We start from the raw sequence: 20,009 nt of genomic DNA, 5'->3' as shown, positions 1-20,009 counted from the left end.
ATTCATCTGCTTAATTACACAGAGACTGAAGTATTTTAGATAATTTAAGTTACAGAATATGTGGAGAAAATAGCTTCTATCTTTAATTGGTATAAAACAGTTTGAAACTTCTAAACTGCTTTATACTGGGATTAGGTCTTGTGTGTGTGTGTATGCTTCAGTAAATACTGAACATTCCACTTAGGAAAATGCTTTATACACATTTAAAGGAACTATAACAACAGTGATTTTTGGTCTACCACTACTACAAAAAACCCACCAAAAACGAACAGAACAAAACAAACAAAAAGACCACACCAAACAAAAAAAGCATTTAATTATAAACTTTTTAATTCTACACTGTATTTATTCGGGTTTTTTTCTTACATCTATACTGTGCTCTCCCTTTTACCAAAATCCTAATGGCCTCTCAATACCTGCATCATCCATCATCATGTAGTCACTATAAGTGGTGTCCTTCATCATCAGTCATCATTGTGGCCAAGTAGCTAAAAAACATTCCTAAGATGATGAAGAAAGAAACAAAACTAAACAACACCCCCAAATGCAACTTAGAATAAGGGAAAGAGAGCACATACATAGTCTGTAAATGACAACTGTGTTTGTTAATTCCTCCAACATGACTTCTTTATAGTTCAACAAAACAGTTTTAAACTGGGTTTCTGGGTCTGATTTTCATATGGGCTATAGAAATTTGCCTCTACGTTCAGTACAGTCCTGTTTAGATGTGCTTGGAAGTATCACGGTGGATTGGCCACATTTGTCAGTACAATTTTATTTGGCATGCAGGCTTTTTGCTTTATTTTAAAGATCCCCTTTGTTACAAAGTCTTTAAGTATTTCAGTGTAAAAGTGTTCCTGGCCCTCATGGGACTGAGGAGAAAGAGAAATCCACACTGTGTTTAATCCAGTTTATAAAACGATGAATGCTTGGGGATGATAAAACTGCTTGCCTGCCAGCCTCTGACTTCTCTGGATGGTCTGTTCCTGCTTTAGTTGGCCACTGCTAGTCATGAAAACAGAAGCATCCCCCAGGGGTTAAACTTTGAGCTAGAAATTCCAGAGAAGACAAAAAAAGGTAATTGATACAGGTCAGCTCAGTTTTGTGAGGTGCAGGGACAGAACTCACCCAGTGCTTTACCAGCTCACTTTGAAAGCTTCTTCCTACTGAAGGCCTTCAACAGACTTCAGCCATCAACTCTGACATCTGGAAAACAAACATGGCCCCCTGCCTATCTCAGTCACTCACTGCTATACAAATATCTTCATCTCTTAGAATATCCTGAGGAGGAAGGGACCCCACAGGGATCATCAAGTCCCAACTCCTGACCCTGCATAAGAGACCCCAAGAGTCACACCATGTGCCTGAGAGCATTGTCTAAACGCTTCTTGAACTCTCTCAGCCTTGGTGCTGAGACCACTTCCCTGGGGAGCCTGTTCCAGTGCCCAACCACCCTCTGGGTGAAGAACTTTTTCCTAATATCCAGCCTAAACCTCCCCTGACACAACTTCTTGCCATTCCCTTGGATCCTATCTCTGGTCACCAGAGAGAAGAGATTGGTGCCTGCCCCTTTGCTTCTCCTTGTGAGGAAGCTGTAGACCACTGTGTTCAGAACAAGCACATTGCTCCTCCAGTGGGGCTGACTTGTAGTAGACCTTGTTTTTTTCTTAAAGAAAAGAAAAGATGACATAAAGGGTAGAGTTATTTCAAAGGTTGTGGGATTCTCAGTGGGTAAATTGCCTTTAAGGACAGTAATTTCATGCTGGCATACACATGAGAGGTTTGGAAATCCAGGTCAGTAATCCTCAAAAACATCCTTTTGGTAAACAATAAAGACATGAGCTCATTTGTCAGCGAGCATAGGGACCAACAGCAAGACTATCAAAATGTGAATGTGTTGGTCTGGTTGCAGTAAATAACACAGGAAAATGAAATTTGGGCAGCTAAAAATAACAGCTGGCAGCATTGGCCAGACTCTTATGAGTGAGTCCGATTATAAGCCAGTAAGCATTTATCGGATGATAAACAGCAAAATACTTCTATTAGTCATAGTTTGGGATGCAGCTGACTGAACACAGGCATGGGCTGCATGGCCACATTGGCTTTTCCAGGACTAGGGGCCAGATTGCTGTTCAGGCACCCTCCGTTCTGGGGGACTGGTCAGGCTTCACACCAACAGCTGCTGCACAACAGCCAACTGGCTGTTTCCGGATAAACCTTCCTTTCCTCTTTGAAATTAAAATACATTTTCCAGGAAAGGTACAGCAGATTACTTTGTGAGACACATTAAGTGGCTCACAAAACCTTTTGCAACACAGCCAGCACCATATGAAAGAGAAACTGTGGCTGGAGGTCTGGTTGAGAAACCTTCATCCTGTTCAGGAGAGCCCTGGCCTCAGGGACCCCTCAAGATGGGCAGATGTGAGGAGGACAGACACAAGAGCTGCAGGCCCTGGTCTGCCATGACTAGAGGAACAGGGGAAAATTCAGCTGTGAGTGTTTCACAGCCCAGAGCCCATGGCTTGGTGAAGCTAGAGCAGGCACAGATTTCCCTTAGTTACCAAATACCTCAAAGGAAAAAAAAAGTTTCTTGAAAAGGTGGTGGCATAGAGAGTTTAGCAATTTCATTAGGAGTTACTTCAGTGTTCCCTTAGTGCTTTACCTGCCTGTGCTTCACACCAGAGAGGAGAAGCTCAGGTCTCCCCTCCTTGGGGAAGGAGGCCAAGCAGCGAAAGCCTCCCTCAGGCACTAAACTCACCCCACAGCAATATAGGGATCTGTAACTTTCTGGGACACCAGAATTCAAAGGTTTGGACCAGAAAAGTTACTCAGGATGAGATCCAGCAACACACTCTTTAAACCCTAGGGAAAGGGATAAATTTCAGCTAAAGGAGATGTAAAAATCTTAAAAAAGAAAATAATAATTCAAACAGACCACCCTAGGAAATCCTACCTCACCTACCACTGTTTTCTACTCAGCTTTTCAGTCTCACAGGTGGGTTTTATTCCTTACTGATTACACCTGGAGATGTACCGGGCTTGTTGCTTCAGTCCATTTGGCAGAAGGTTTGTCCAGCTAGCGAGTGCAGAGCTTGCTCCACATGTGAACTAAGCGTACAGAGATTTTCCTTTAGATTCGGGCATTGCTGGCGACCAATATAATGGTGGGTGTTTACTGTCTCATATTTGATTTTTGGGGAGGTCCAAGGAGCAGGAACTCCAGTGAGAGAAATTAAGAAAAAAAACCCGGAAAAACAAGCAGGGTTTGTCTGTGGTGACCAACAAATCTCCATATAACAAGCAGAAGAATTCCAGGTAATTAATTTAAATTTTGGTTTTGTTGATGGGTGGTGTTTGGGAAAGGCAAGTCTGTGCTCAGCTTTCCTGAAGGCTAAATTTGGTTGGGACATCATTTATACCTGTCTTCAGACTTTTTTTAGGGGAGTCTTTCAAAATGTTGATAACACAAATTTAACAGTCATTACCTAAACCAGTTTCTCATCTATTTTAAGAGTTTTGTCAAAGGAATGCAAGATTTGACTCATAGGTTAGAGTACAGCTGTACTAGCAAGTATAGCCCAGGAAGAATAAATTTATAGGGCATGACAGTTGATGTTGTGGAATTGACCTCCATGTTCTATCTTACGATTTTCTTTGAACTAGTTGTAGTCTGGTCCCCCAGACTGAGTGCCAATTAGCGGTTAGGTGGCATTAGGTGTGTTCATGCAGCTCATCTTACTTAATCTGCAAAGTGTCCAGTCCTTCATGCAGAGTTCTCTGTAAAGGTAATTGTAGTTAGTGGGAACAGCTGGAGTTGCTTCAGAACAGTATTCCTGATCTTAAATAAAACTTTTGTGTTGAAACACCCTTTGTGCATTGCTATATTCCAGTATGCTCATAACAATTCACTATATGAAAAGTAGGGTATTTTCAGCATGAAGTGCCCAGCCCCAAATGAAAATTGCTGTTAGACATAAAGGCCTTCCTGATATTTTTACAGGACTTGGTGTCTTTGCAATTCTAGCACTCATCTTCCTCTTCAACCAACACCCCGGTACCTGGCATCCCCTCCACTCTTTTTGTTACACCTAAAGAAAAAATTTTTAAAAAGACTTGTTTTCTTTGAATAGGTTGAGGTAAATGTGGAAGTATTTTTGGATAGGTAACGTGTGAGGAAGCCATGTTACCAACACTGGGATCACCAACTTTATGTGCAACTGTAGCTTGTAGAAACATTCTGTACGCAAAACTGGAGCTACTGGAGGAGGTGAACTTAAAAAATGGCCGGGCAGAGCTGGCCACTGCTCAGGGGCAGAACCATGCTGAACAATCCCAGTCTTTGGGAAGCTCCACATCCAGATTTTGCAAGACAGATCTGCTTGAAACTAAAGTTTTGACAGCCTTCTCTAACCCAGTTCTCACCAAAATAAATTCTTTCCTGTATGGGAATTAATTGCAATAAGTTTCCCGATTTAGTCAGTATTAAAAATATCATGAGAAACCACAAGAGACTGGGCTACATTTTGAGATCATTGCTTGTATCTTCTGCAGACAGGAAAGCTGCCATTTCCATTAAGATTGATATTTCATTTCTGCTTTTAACTACAGTGTGATTACACTTCCCTCTAGCACACTGCATATTATTATGAACACTTCATACAAGTATTCTGAATAGCCATCATTAATTCTTTTAGATTTCTAAGTATTAGGCATCAAAGACTGATGATATAGACTGATGCTAATGATTTTTAAATCTGAATTCTTGTAAATGATCATATTTGTGTTTAAATGGCTGTTTATAAGTTTTGCCTAAGTTCCAAAAAATCATCTTGAGAAGTCTATTTTTATTGATACATTTTAGCAAAAGTTGATTGCTAATTATAGAAAGAAACATTATCTGTTAATATAAGCTTGTTCAGAATCAGCTTGGTTTAATTTGAGAACATTTCAATTCAGCAACAAGAATATGAATTTATAGTTTTTAGACATGTTAAGTGAGCTTTCGCTATCATCTACGCTAATTTAGAATTTTAGAGACTTCAAATTCAAAAATAAACTTGGAATTGTTGTTCATCTGATTCTTGATGGGAGTTACCACACATCCTGGGTGAAGGTTTCAGTGTGTGTGAGTAAAGTTGTGGCAACAGTCTGGTGCCTGATCTCACATGCTGCCTTTCTGGAAGGCAGCTTTGCCAGACCTGCATGTGGGCACAGTCTTTGCCTGTTATGCTGCTCTGCTCCCCACATGAAAACTTTCGTTACCCATCCGTGGGAACCACTGCACAGACACTGCTGCACACCAGCAAAGTCCCTGGCTCAAAAGCAGAACTTGGCATTAAGATATACTCTGAGGCAAAATTCGCATTAACTTCGGTGGGAGGAGGTATTTCTTCCTGAATACATAGCACCCCAAATAAATCAGTGTATTAGAAAATGCTACAGAGAACAGATTGAGGGCAAGGATACATCCCTGAACAAACAGACTGAATACAGAATATAGAAAAGCCAATCCAAAGACCCTAAAACCAATCAGATTTCCTAAGGTGGACAGCAGGCTAGTGTGGATACATAACTTACTTTTGCAAAGTCCTTAGTGGCCTTGCATAATTTGCTTTTAGTTTGGCAGGCTGGTGAGATGTGAAAGTCCTGAGGTTACAGCAATAAATAATGCAGCCTAACAAAAGGAGGCTCCACAAACAGGACACTTCAATTTTCAAAACTGGTTTCAAAAACTGTGCAGATGCTATGTAATGAAAGTGGAATAAAAATTCAACAGTGGAACTTCGTGATTATAGGATGGAACAACAAAATGATGAACTCTAGTCATGGTAGTTGTAACTGTCTGGGAAAATAAAGAGGAAAGAAAAAGAAGGAAAGGCACCCAAGACCTCGGAATATCCCCAATCAAGATTTTTCTTTTGCTGTACCATCATCAGGCCCTCTGTAAGTATTCTGTAAGCATTTTGGGGATGTTTGCAGTGTTCTGTCATGACTGCTAGGCAGGGAGCTAAGACAGCCTGGGATTTATGATGGGCCTGAGCTCAGTGCAGGTTAGGTGATTCAGCAGCTGCCCGGCTTCCCTCACAGCTCTGGTGCTGCAGTAACACAACCATCCTAAGCTGGCAAGTGTCACGTCAGCTCTGTGTGAGCTGCAATGCAGGCACTTGTGCCTCATTGCCAGACAGAAGATGCACCAGGCCTGCCTAACCTGGCCTGTGGGATGTGGAGAGGGGCACAAGGGTGTGCCACAGGAAGAAAGACAGAAGTCTCCTGGAAGAAATGGTAAAGAACTAGCAATTTTATTCCTATGGGGAATGTTCAATCTCCACTGCAGGGTGATTCCAGGGCTCCATTTGAATCTGATTCATGAAGTCTCATCTTCCTTCAGATGTTTATTGAACACTGTCAGCTGAAGCTTCCTCACTGAACAGCCACATTTCTTTAGTACTCCCACTATCATCCACCAGGAATTCCTGAAATCAGAAAAGTGCTTATGTCACTGCATATGCTTTTCCCTTATGTTTTTTTTTCCCCTTTGAATTTTTTCTAAGGCTGGGAAAGAACAATCAGATGATAATCAATTTTGAGTTAAGCCATAATCATCTTTCAAACTCTTATACGATGCAAAGACTTAGGTTTCAAATAATTGAGCACTAGAATGACAAATCATTCTAACTGGAGCTTTAAAATAATTTGTGAAAATTTACACAAAAGGCCCATTAAAAAACAAAGCCAACAAGAAACCCTAATATTGTCCAGTCATTCTTTTTGTTCCTACAGTGGTGTCCAATCCAAGTACTCAAAGCACATGAACCAGACTGCAAAACCTAAGGCTTTCATTAGAATAATAGTATTTACAGCATATGAAATGCTACCGTGAGTAAGGGAGAGTCACTTATTCCAAGCTTTTTGCTCTAGTTTAAATTTAATAATTGTCTAGAGTATGTTTCACCAGCGTATTGTCATTATTGAGTATGATTCTGTCATTTAGAGAGCATTTAGTTTGCTAATATACCTATACCCATGTAAGGATAAATGTGGAAAGAAATTATAATTTCTAAAGCATCTACTGCTCAGACTGATCTTGCTGCCTGTACCAGGATGTGTCTGTCTAAGCACATCCACAATCCCCTGTGAATACAATTGTAGCCATGCTGGTATGTTCAGTGGCAGAAAGGAAGGAGACAACCACACGATAGTAGGTAGCTACTTACATTTGAATTTGCAACTTTCAAGAATAGGTGTCTTCTTGATTTTCTAGTTTTCCAGTGTGTTCAGTAGGAATGAAAGGACGATGTTCTTGATTAACAAGACTCCTGCTACAAGCAAATGTTTTTATCCTCCTGCTACCAAACATTGGAGCCATGGCAGAGGTCGACAGTACTGTGTCAGGGTGGGCCATAATATGTACCATTTTTAGCCCACAGGTATATAACAGCCAGTACAACTTTACAGAAGTTAGTTGGTTGATCCCAGTCTTGCTCAGAGGCATTTTATGTCAGCCTAACTCCGTAGACTTCATTACAATTTTTTGTGATTGTACCAACATGAAACAGCCCAGCACTATATGTCCCTGTCACTGGGATTTAAAGTTGAGACCTTCCTTTGACCTCATGCAATGGAGAAAGTCCTGCTTTCTCATTTTTTTCATTGCAGAGGGAACATTATAGTTCCATTGTTACAGGACTGCAACACAAAGAATGATAGATGTAATCAAAGGGTCTTTTATCTTTCCTTTTTTTTTTTACTTATTAGAAAAATCAGCAGTTCTGCAGCACTGATTCCTGGAGGTATATAGCACAACTTTGTTACTACAGCAACAGACAGCACTGACAGTACCAAGTTATAGATGAACTGGGTCTTTTTGCAAGACCAGATCAGAACTAAAATGGTTGCGATAAGTCTGCTGTAGGTAAAGTTGGTGGGACTGAAAGGTTAACAGGACAAATACAATATAGGAAAGTACCTTATTTTACAAAGAAACTTCTGCACTGCTTTACAGCCACTCAAGTCAAACCAGAAGGGAGCATGTACTAAATCTTCAGCAATTAAATCAGCCCTTCTAGTTTTGTTTTGCCCTGTTCCACAAAGTGGAACATGGGGACGTTGCCCAGTGTCTTGTACAGGCAGTGAGGCAGATCTCTAAGCAATGGGTAGGTGGTAACTATTTTCACAGTAGTAGAAAGAGAAGGAAAGAAAATTCTAAGGGCCTTGATGTAAAAAAGATAATGTAAACTGCCTCATCTTGGATCAGCTGCTTTTTACCAAATCAGGCATGCTCTGCTTTTTTCTCCACCTCCTTTGGGGATATATGTAAAGGACACAAGGTACAGAGGGGAAAGAAGGCAATCTCACCTTTCTTTTTCCTCCTTGACCTTCATTCTTCCTTCTCCCTCTGTGAAAGACACAGAATCTCTATTCCTGCTAAAGCACCCTCCAAAATAAACACTAGATTTGTTTCAAACCCCAAGGCCATATAGACACCTTCATGCAGTCTGGCTTTCAAAAGTACACAGTGATGTGAGGTGTTACGTGTTAAGCTCTTTAGAAAGGCTGATTTTAAGTTGTATTTACTAGGACCCAGTCTATACTAGTGTTTGTGATGCAGAAAAACTTTCATAAATTGTGCCAACATATTTCCAAGCAGAGAAGCTGCTTATACTGGGCAAAATGTGTGCGTGGCAAGAGAGGCTAGAAAGAAATGAGGGATAAAATAATAAGCACAAAGCATTATGTTAGTGTAACTGTATCTAATTTAGCTCCAATTGCTGATATCGGGGCTGCTTCTTCCCTTCTGTCTTCTTCTGTACAGGGTGAGAAAGTAGCATATCCCTAGAACAATATTGCTTTCGGTGACAGTTTCACGTTGGCTTTGCTTAATCAGAAGCAGGATGAGAGCTTGCAGAGTGGCTATGAAGAACCAAATTACTGAAGTACAATGCCAGTCTGTGTTGGAATAAGGCCGTTGGATGGGATTGAGTTACTGAAGCTCTTTAAAGCTATTATGTATTAACTGAGCCTCTGTATCTACATGTGTGCGTGCTCTGAGATTGCTGAGTGTCTTAGCTTAGGCAATAATGAATGAGGTTGAGGCTCATGCATTTTGCCTTGACTTTGGGGGGGGGGGAAAGAAAGCTGTGATGGAGAATGATGTCAGCTGAGGAGATTGGTGGTAACTTGTTAAGCCATTCTGACTCATCTGTGTTAAATCTCCTGCCTGTACCCTCAGCTGCAGTTAACTAGACTTTAAGGCAGATAAAGAAATAAATGCAGAGACAGAGAAAAAAATAGCTAGCTCTCCAAATACACTTAGCTACTCAAAAACACTCCTGGAAAAAAAGCTCAATTAAGAGAGACAACTAAATAATTCACCAACTTTTTAAAGTTTTACACTCTCTGTCATTGATTTCTGACTCTGGTATATTCATCATTATATGGCATGTTATTGAATTACTGACTCTTGCCAAACTGAAACAAACTAGTCAATTCTTTATATTCTTAAGAACAACAGAAAAACAGAAAGAGGCTGATATCTCCATTATCCTTATCAGACAATTCAACCGTGCTTTTCTTATTCTATCAAAATGTTATTAAAATAAATATTCAGGTATTGAATACTTGCAGCTTTCATTCAGGTGTCAGAGTACTGACAAAGTTAAACCTTTCCATAGTTTAAGGTCATTTAAAAAATGGAAATAAACACAGAGATTCTTAGAAAGTAGAATAGGATTCATTTTACAGAAAATTCACTGTATATTTAAATATCTCCATGATGAAACTCTAATCTAGATAATTCTATAGTCATCTGATAGAAATAAGCCCTTTCAGAGGGTAATATATAAGTCATTTTAGAAGTTTGTGTTGAGAAAACCTAAATTCTGCTCTCCACAGCCTCTTGAGAGTCTAGACAGCTCACATTACAGGGTTTTTTGCTTTCTTTGAATTAAAAAGCCCTGCTTAAATTGTGGCAAGACTTCCCATATATTCATCATCTTCCTTCTGGAAAGTCTTCCATGATTAATACATAACCCAAGCTGAAGCAGAAAAATAATTTGTCTCCTATTTTATTTGAGGCACAGAGGCTACTCCACCGTTTCTTGAAGATACACTGATCGAAGGGGCATTCCCTACACTCCCTATGAGTGTCCTCAACTCCCTTATCACCCTGTGTGACCAGAATGTGTTTCACTGGAGGATACTGCCTGATTCGATGGGGATCCTAAAGCCCCTCTCAGCACCAGTTCTGGTGGCTCCCCTTCGTTCCTGTGTTCTAGTTCTTGGGCCCTTGTTGATCCTTTTACTTTCGAACTGTCCTTCCTCATTCACAGTCCTTCATCAGAGAGCTCTTGGTAGTGACTGAGGTTGGAGATGCTGCTGCCAGTGCAGAAAGAAACCATTCTATAGCTATGGGAAAAAGTGCTGAAGCCCAGAAAAAGCTGTCCACACCGTGTCATTGTGTTCTGGATGAAGGAAGCCTAGTGCAGAGCTGGTCATCACATGCAAGATTCCTGAGCCTTAATCTTAATTAAATCTTCCCCAGTAAATACTGTTATGTACAGAACAATGGCCACTCTTCTCTTCTGAACAGTAGAGAGGCAACAAAAAAGCAAATCTATTTCTTGTGCATGGGAATTATGAACACACATACAGTCTGTAATCCCAGGATTTATTTAAACTGGACAGTTCTCAAGGCCTTGATCAAAACAAGCATTTCATTTGTCGAGCAGCATCACTGGGATGCACTGAACTGCTATTTATCTGTTTACAGCAGCATCTGGATTAAACATTCTTGTCTTGAAGATTTAGGATGTTAGAGATGGGGAAAAAGGCAAAGACAAGACCCAGTAGTACACAGAGTGCTGGATAGCTTTTTGTATTCTCCTCTTTTCGTCCCTTTTTTAAAGCTTCTTCCTTTCTGAGCTTAAAATATTAAAGACTACAAGCTGTTCTGCATGAAACCTGCAGACGGAAAACAATGTAGATATGCTTATGTCAGTTATACCTTGCTCCATTTAGTAACTACTGTTTTAAGCATACCCAGCTTAAATGTACCCGCAACAAACATTTTCATTATTTAGGTGGTTTTTTCACTTGGTTTTAAGCATGCCTGTGTTATAGAGGAACTTTGTGTTTTTCTGTGCTGTAAATACCTCGTTCACATATTCACATTATCTATTACTCTTTGCTCTTAAAGAAGGAAAATGGATCAGATCTAGTGAAATGTACAGTTGCAGGGTAAATAAACATTTATTGTGCATTTCTTCCTCAAACTTTATGGGCTGCTTCAATGTAATTAGTACACAAGATAATTATCAAGGTCTTGGTTTAAAAAAAATAAAAGCTTGACAGTTGCAAATAGCTCTTTTCAAAGAAAAATCAGAATCATAAATTTTCTACAATGCCTTCCAATAGTAAAATAGACTATAGAGGTAAGTGTATCCAGCATTTACCCGTAGCATAACATGATTAGTACCATCTTTTAAACTTCCATCCATAAAAAGCCTAATGGGATAAGTGAATTGTCACAGTACTTCCTGGAGGAGAAAGGTCTTAGGTCTCCCCTCCTAAATATAGAACACACAGCTCTAGTTTTGATTTCACACTGCTGTAAATGGCCAGGTCATTTTTCTAAGCTGGCTCATTCTTGTCTCTTTCAACACCCCTTGCCTGACTGGCCACTTCAAGCTCATTTGCCATTTCTGGTTCCTCAAAAAACAGAGTTGTGTCCTCTGGTGCCCTAGCCACCTTGACTTCTCCTGTCCTGGTGTGCCCCCCTGCATCTGCTCTTGTCTTAGTGCCCAGCCAGCACCATGCTCTCCTGAAACTCTTGACATACAGGAACTGCAGTGAAATAACTCAGTGATGGTGCTCACCAAAAATACCTACCCAAAGAATCCTAGAGATACATGCATCTTTCCTCACTACTTCAGAAGGTATCTGATTCAGCTGATAAAATGCACAAGAATAAATGAAATCACTGAATTTTGAGGCCAATTTTGGCTCCAGTTCCCTCTGCAGCTTCTCATGTCTTGACTGATTGATTGATTGAGTCATCATTAACAGCCTGAACCTTTGAATGAAACCAGTGGGAGTCTTGCCACTTTTACCAGCAAGAACAGGCTGCTGCACAAGTTTCCCACGTGAAAGTACAATTCACTAACATTTAAAAGGGTAAAAAAAAAATCCAAAAGACTGAGATCATAGCTCGTAAGTCAGTTTAGTACAGAAATCTTCCACTAAGGCAACTGTTTGAGTACAATAAAAAAAAATCCGTGGATAGTCTTTCTTTATATTTGTTTTATGCCCTGATTTCAGCTTGTGTGACTTCTTTTTGCTCAATGAGGTGTATGTGGACATAGGCAGAGTGCTTTTGTGTACCCTGAAAATTACCATGTTTCTCCATTTCTTTCTTTTTTCCTTTCTCATCCTCCCCACCATCCCATGTGGCACAGTCAATCTTGGGACCACTGAGTATAGAGCATCTTCCCAGGGAGCCATCAGCACTCTGAGTTAACTGTCAGTCTGTGGGTATCTGTGGAGAGATCAGTGGTGTGTGTGGCAGCAAGCACTGGGTGATTTTCAGAATGTAATCTGAACCTCCCGCCTAACAGATAAAGGACCTGCCACTAGGTTACTGAGGAAGGCTAACCAACTTTAGCATGCTGTTTGTTTTAACCCCCAAAATCCCAGGATAGACTTGAACAGAGAAGCAGACTTTTACAAAGGCCCTTTGGAGTACACTTGATCTCATACGTTACACTTCAGTGACCATCATAATTTCTCGGTCATAATGTCAAGGAAAGATATAATTAGATTTATATTTATGTGCTTTATGCAATATAGAGGGTTATTTTCTGTTTATGCTATTACTGTTTTGGGAGTACAAACAAAACTGATGAGCACATTATTATACCTTTATGAGGGCAAGTTATTCAATGCATGAACGCTAGTGACACTTTCAGTACTGTGCTCACGATGCTTATTCTGATCAGAATGGTTTAAATAATACATGAACTCATGCAAATACGTATTGCAGCTCATCTCTTTCATTAGGAGCCTTGCTAAATTCTCTCAGCTAGTCCTTCTGAGCACTCACATATTTTCAGTGTGAAAGTCCTTTTATTTGTCACAGACAGGTTGCAATATCTTGCTGAGATATCATTTTAAATTTGTTTGGCTGTGCAACCTTGTTTAACAAGGGCAACTTTCAGCCTTTGCTTTTCCTATTCTTCCTGGGGGGAGAAAAAAAAAAGCTTATGTGAAGTGTTTTAATGTATAAGAAAAAACATATGAAAGGGGAAGTGGAAAATTGGATTTGGTAATTAAGATTTTGTGTTGGGGCTGCAGTGCTTTTGGTTCAGTTCTCTAGAGTTTCTGTATGACCTTGGGCTAGTCATGCTAATCTTCCTAAGTCTCTGTAAAGTGGGGTAGCAGTTCCTTCTTTTCTTCCCCCTATATATTGTCTGTTTCACTCAGGTACAGATTCTCTTTGGGTGTGTTTATACAGTGCCCAACATCCATGGCTTCAAATATATTCGGGAAATTTTATACAAATCAAGTACTAGTAAGGAAAATACTTTCAAATTTGTACATTTGGTGCTCTAATTCAGGATAATAATTTTAAACAAATATGTTAAAGAATGTATATTTATAGAGAAAGCTCCTGCTTCCAGTGTTTTTGGGCAGAAAACCAAGATTCTGTATTGAAAGCAGGATGGATTCTGTGCATTAAATACAGCTGGCACAAAGGAATGAATCCATCTTTTATGTCTGCTCTAGGCTGCGTGTACTTTGGAAGTGCTGCAAGAGGGCGAGAGAAATTCTAGAGAGAGCCCTGATGTATGGCAACAGAGAAGGACTTGGAAGTGATAAGAGACAGAGAGGAATGCATACAGAAGATTCCTACTGGGAAAAGAAGCTACAGTTGATTATGTGTCTTATTTGTAAAGGACTGCAGGCTTGTGTGGCTCTGTTTTTCAGGAGAGTACTGCCCTCGGTGTCTGCAGTGCTTCCTGGACTGAACTTAAATGTATGGCTTTGCACTGGAACGGCTGTAAGGATTTCTCTGTCCTTCCTGCCATCCACTGCCTGCTATTTCTGCTGAGATAACATGAAAGTGTCTGAAACAAATCAAACACTGCTCCCCATCCCAGCCAAATCGAATTACTTTAATGAAATAGAATTTTAAATCATGAATCATACACCAGCACCTACCAGAGCAGGACATTGGGGCCTGCTAATGAAGTTCATCACCTGCTACGTGTGCCCAGCTTCTCCAGTCCAAGGTGGCCCATGCTCATGGCTTACACAGATGCTGCTGTGATCTCAGAAGTCCTTCAGGGTCTGCAGCCATACATGGGGGTCATTCACAAACAGGCAAAAAAAGGCTGGGCTCTTTCTCTGCATTCTGCAATAACAAGTCTGTGCTGTTACTCTAAATCTGCAAAGAGGACAGCACAGGACAAAACTGGGGGCTGTGTCTACAAAAGTGTCCCTGATTCATTAGCTCTGATTGCTATGTTAGATACATCTGCATCCCCACTTGTCCTGACACCATCTATTAGGCCAGAGTGACCTCCCTGCTGGGCAGCAATCATTAGTCACTCTGCTCTTAAGAAAAGTGGATGATGCTTACCTGGGCTGCTCATCCATTTCTAGTGTCTTTTCTGTAGTTCTGTGTCATAAGCCATGCTTTTCCTCAACAATTTGCTGTTTTGAACCTACAGTGTCTTGAGCAAAACTGGGGAATAATCCTGTAACTAAGGAATTTTCAATCTATTTGCTGTCACTGGTCATCCTGTTGGAAATTGCACAGAATCTGAAGAAAAAGTTTAAAACAGATGTACCTTGCAGCTTTGTGCAATTCTCTGTCAGTTTGATGAAGTTTTCATGTCTCAAGAGCATCACTGGCACTGAGACTTTGGTTAGAAAAATTCTTGTATCCGATCTGTGCTCAGGATCCTGTTACACTGATGTACCCCAGGAATAAAATGCAATCCTGTAATCCCTTGTATCAAGAGGGTCTGTGAAACAGTGAGTGCCTCAGGACTTGAAGGCCAAAATGAGTCAATGCGTGGCTACTTGTAGGGTCCAGTGAGTTCAGGAGGACTCTAGAGCAGGAAATGTTCCCTTGGAGGATTATATTTTAATTTGATTTTTTTTAATCATGTGTATTGATCTAGTGAGGTTCACACAATTATGTACCTGCACTTTAAAGTGTTCCAAAGAGTTTCCAATAAAGTCTATTTCTGGAAACAGTAAAAGAGCTGGAGAGGAAACATGAGAACTTTTCCCAGCACTGTTATGTTTAGCACTGGGAAGCTGATCTAGCTGTGAGAATTTCAGATTGTTTTTTGTTCAGAACAATCTGGCAGGGAGAGAGACAAAAACGATCAAAGGAAAAAAGCGAGGCAGTTGTTTGTAAGGAGGGACTGCTATCCTTCTTATCCTTGTTGGCTGGGGGTCTGGTTGTGCCACTATTGAAGTTGATAGCAAGGCTTGAAGGACTTGAGTGGCAAAAGACCCTAAAGAAGAGTACCTGCCTCACATCTTTTTATCTTTGTAACTAATTATAAAATTTTAGAGGTAGATGATCTCTCTGGGCTATTTTCTACCTACCCTCCTACCTTCCACTCTACTTTTACCCTCCATTTATATGTAGGTACTGTTCAGGAAGCTTGTTATAGCTGATGTAATCTAAGAGAGGCTCTGCCATCCAGTCTGTAGTTGCTACATGTCATCCTCTTCAGGCATCTTATGTTATAAACATTTCTTTCTAATACCTCAAAGAGAAATACTCTAGTAATTATAGCAGCAATTTCCTTCCTTAGCTTTACTGTTTCTTCTCTCCTGTGCAGATTATTTCATTTAAGTTGATATCCTGAGCAATTACAGTACAACATCATTTGAGACGTAATCACCTCTGGCTAACCTCTTCAGGATCCCTTAGATATAAATGTGTTGATTTCTAAGCATCCCAGAGAGAACATTTTAGTGAGAAAAAAACAATATGAAATCTAATATTTCCCAGGAAACTTGGTCAGGAATAGAGCAGAACAAGTGCTCCCTGTTAGGGAGAGGCAAGGAATATCAGAAGAAGATATTGCATTGATTTTATGGTCAGAAAGAATAACTGTGATCATCTATTCCCATTGCCTGCAAAACACAGGGCAAGATTTTGGCTGCAGCCAGTAATATTGGCTGTAATGAGCCACATCCAAAACCCTGTGCAGTCACTGGAAAAAATGTTATTGGCTTCAGTGAGAGCTTTGGATCATGATCAGTGTGAACAGAAGCCCAGCAGTGCCGCACAGCTGTGGGGAAATCCCTGGTACACACCGAGCATCATTGGCCAGTAAACAGGGAGTATCAATGACTTCCTAGGGGCAGGACATTGCCTCTTCCAGAATTTCTTTCCTGGCTCTGCGGCTGTTCTCACTGGGGTGGAAAGAAAACTTGGGGAAAATGGGCAGGGAGGAACCACTTCTCTCTGCCTCACTGCTCTGTCTGGAACCACAGCCCCTGAGGCTGTTCTCAGCAGCAGTTCCTGCTGCTGCTGAACACCTGCACAGAGTAACTTCTCTGTTCCCTGTCTTGCATGATATAACAAAGACAGCTGGAGTCTGGTGTGCTCATCTAATGTTTTGGTAAAAAAAAAAAAAAAAGTGTTCTTTAATTCTTTAATTTAGGAATAGCTTAATAAAAGTTAAGAAATTTAAAGGTGTTTGTGAGTGTGGGTGTAGGTCATTTGACAAAAAACCCAACAGCAACAAATTGCTCTGTCAGGAATGTATTAGATCTATCTGGCTAGTCTTGGGGAAAAATACAAACAATCTAAAATAAAAAGAATGCTCAGAAATGCTCCTCTGGGGCTCTTTTGGGGCTTCAAAGTGTAATAATTCAGAAATACTGCATTTTGTGACAAAATTGCAGTTTTCATTTTAGCAGTGGCAAAACTCAGCAAAAATGTATAATCAATGTTTTTCACTCCTAAAAAAAAAGGCAGAATCAGATTGTGAAGGAGATGATACAACAGGATAATTCCCACTGCTGATGTAAAACCTCTCTTTTCCACAGTTACGACTCCTCTGGCGTGCATGTTCCCAGCACTACTCCTTGCAGAAGCAGGGAAGTTGAGTGGAAGTCTTCAGGATTTGTTATTTTGAATAAAAATATTCATTTTCAGACCAAAGTTTAATTCCTTCCCAGGTGGCTAATAACTAAAAAGTGCTGGGTGATACAAAAACCACTGAGTCCTGCTGCTATCCCTGATGAACAAACTCATGAAACCAGGCCATCAGCTAATCCCTTCAGCAGAGGCAGCAGCTGTTGCAGTGGTCACTGAGAGCCAAAACCTCTCACTTAAAGGATGCTCTCTTCGAGTAGGAGTTCCCACTCACTCACAGAAACATGTACACTCCTCCCTGCATTGGCCTCTTTGCTGGATATCTACAGCTTCAACAAGGCTCACTTACAAATGAGCTAAATAAAAATGTCCTCTCTCCCTTCCCTTTCAGTCTCCTTTTCCTTTCAAATTATGAACTTTTGCTGGAACACTTTCAAGCAAGTTGGCCAAGGCAGAATTTAAAGTTTGAACTTCCATCGCTGAAATTACCTTGAGGACACTCACATGTGAAAATTCTCCATCACTGGGCAGCAGGTGCCTCAACACAAGTGTCTCATATCATTTAAAATGCTCTCAGCACCCTGACTTCCAGATGCCTCTCTGCTCTAGGCAGAGATTTCCCTGTGTCTGTCCAGTGACAGATGCACACTTTTCCAGGAAGGCAAACTAAGGGCAATTAGGACCCTGACAACCTAAAGGGATTTGGCTGCCTAAGGAACTTTGATAGACATGGTAGGGCAATACAGGGAAACAAAAACCAGCTCTGTACAAGCTGGTGCTGGACTGCATTGCCAGCTGGGTTCTTAAAACCTGATCTGCAGTTAGCAAAACCACTCAGCAGAGCTGCTTTTGATGTAGCTGTTTTGTTCCTAATAACTCCATTAGTCCAGGGATAACTTTGTTATCCTCACATAACACTTCATTACACCATGTAGACACCCCCTGAGGAACTGTTCTAAAGCCTTTGATAAAGCAGGAGGTGAAAAACTCTGCACTGGAACTTGGAGCAGAAGGCTTCGAGAGATGACACTGCAAAGCACGTACTACCGCTTAGGACTCACAGACAAGTTGAATACTTGGTCAAAACCATTAGCATGGCTGTAGCAGGAGGCAGATTTATACCAGTAGGAAATCCAGGCCTTTGATTTTCTCGCTCTGCTTGGGTACTAAGGCGAGCATGTGCCAGGGAGGATGGGCCAGGTCAGGCCATATATAAAATCTGCTGCTTCTTAAGGGGAAGAAATACAGCTTGTCTACATCTACTTGCTTCACTTGATGTGCACCCTCCTGCAGCAGCAGGAGGAAAGACAGTTCCTTTCAGGCAGAAGTAGTGTCTGCTGCTCTTAGAAGCAGCTTGTAAGCTTTCATTGGCATTTGGGGGCAGGTTTACTTCTTTCTGATTACTTTTGAACAAACACCAACGTGGGGTTATTAGCAGCATCCCCATTATGTTTCTAATAGTCTTGTTAACATGGAGGAAATTGGTGCTAGGAAGTGCTAAGGAGTGTACGGAGGAAAGTTAGTGTACTATGCTTGGAGGCCCATCCAGATTTTGTCAACAATAATTGCTCTTCTCCAAGGATCATAGTTTTTTGTTTGTCCTCAGCAAGACTGACACTGCTGAGCTCTTTACCTCTTGCTCAGTTTTCTGTAGCCAAAATGTCTCTGCCTCAGCAACTGGGACCTTACAGTGTTTATCTTAGCAGCAGCATTGCAGTATAGAAATGAAGAACTGAACATATTTAAGAAAATTATTGGAGAATCAATGAAAAAAAAAGGTTCCAGTGGGAAACGAATTAATCTAAAATTTCAGAATTTTTTTCAACCCTTTCTACATTGCAGGCTTCTTTTAAGACTCCTTGTCCAGTCATTTCATTGCTGCTTCCATATCGTTAAATGTGGATACTAGTTCTCTGCAACACAGAACTATTGCAAGGTGCTCAGGTTTTAAGGAGCTGAAAGCCACTCAAGCATATTAGTGGAGTTTACTCCTCCAGTCTGCATCCCAGTGCCTTTGGACTCACTCACAAAGGGCCTCCCCCACCTTATTTTAACCTGGAAGATTCAGAAGGCCTCTGTGGCTTCTGGGAGAGAGAATTCCTCCTGCTTTATTCCTGGAGATTCTATAAGGACAGTAGAGTCCTTATTATATGTGCAGTCATTCAGAAATATTAAGTAGCAATTTCCCCAGCATTCCCAAGCAGAAGGCATTCATGATGCAGGCTTTTTGCATTTTCTGAGTATATAAGGGATACTGAAATACCTTGGAGTAATACTGCAAAGCCCCGAAGGAGTTATCTGTAACTCCCACTGTTAGCTCTAAAAGAGGTAGAACTGAGGAAGGACAAAACACAGATATGGGTGTTGTGAGTACACTGCTGGGTACATTGCTCCTCTCCTATTTTCATTCCCTCACTGCTGCCTCATGGAACAATCACTTCATCTTTTATGCTGAAGAAAAGGAAACGTGACGCTGTTGATCAGCACTGCTTCTGCCCTTGCAATAAAACGAAATGAGATCCAATGTACTCAGCTGTTTCTTGAGCGAGTCAGACTTACTGACCTTCACTGTGACTATGAACGTGCAAAACTCTCTGTCTTCCAGCTGCAAAAGCTGCCCCTCATTTCTGAAGTGAGAACAAGGAAAGTAAAAAAGACAAAAGGAAAGAATTTTACAGGTATGAACCCCTACCCCTTTTTTTTAATTAACAGTGAGTGTTTTATCTCAGTCATAGGTATCACCTAATTCATTACATGTTCTCATGGGATAAAAAAGCCTTGCTACTTGCACATGCAGTCTTAGTGTCCAAATAACTTCTTTAAGACACTCAAAATACCTCTGTATTTTCAGTCAGAACCAATGTTTCTCCAACAACTAGAAATG

The sequence above is a fragment of the Lepidothrix coronata genome, unplaced genomic scaffold (assembly GCF_001604755.1).
Source record: "Lepidothrix coronata isolate B3197 unplaced genomic scaffold, Lepidothrix_coronata-1.0 Scaffold163, whole genome shotgun sequence".
Lineage (NCBI taxonomy): Eukaryota > Metazoa > Chordata > Aves > Passeriformes > Pipridae > Lepidothrix > Lepidothrix coronata.
This window is presented reverse-complemented; position numbering follows the sequence as displayed.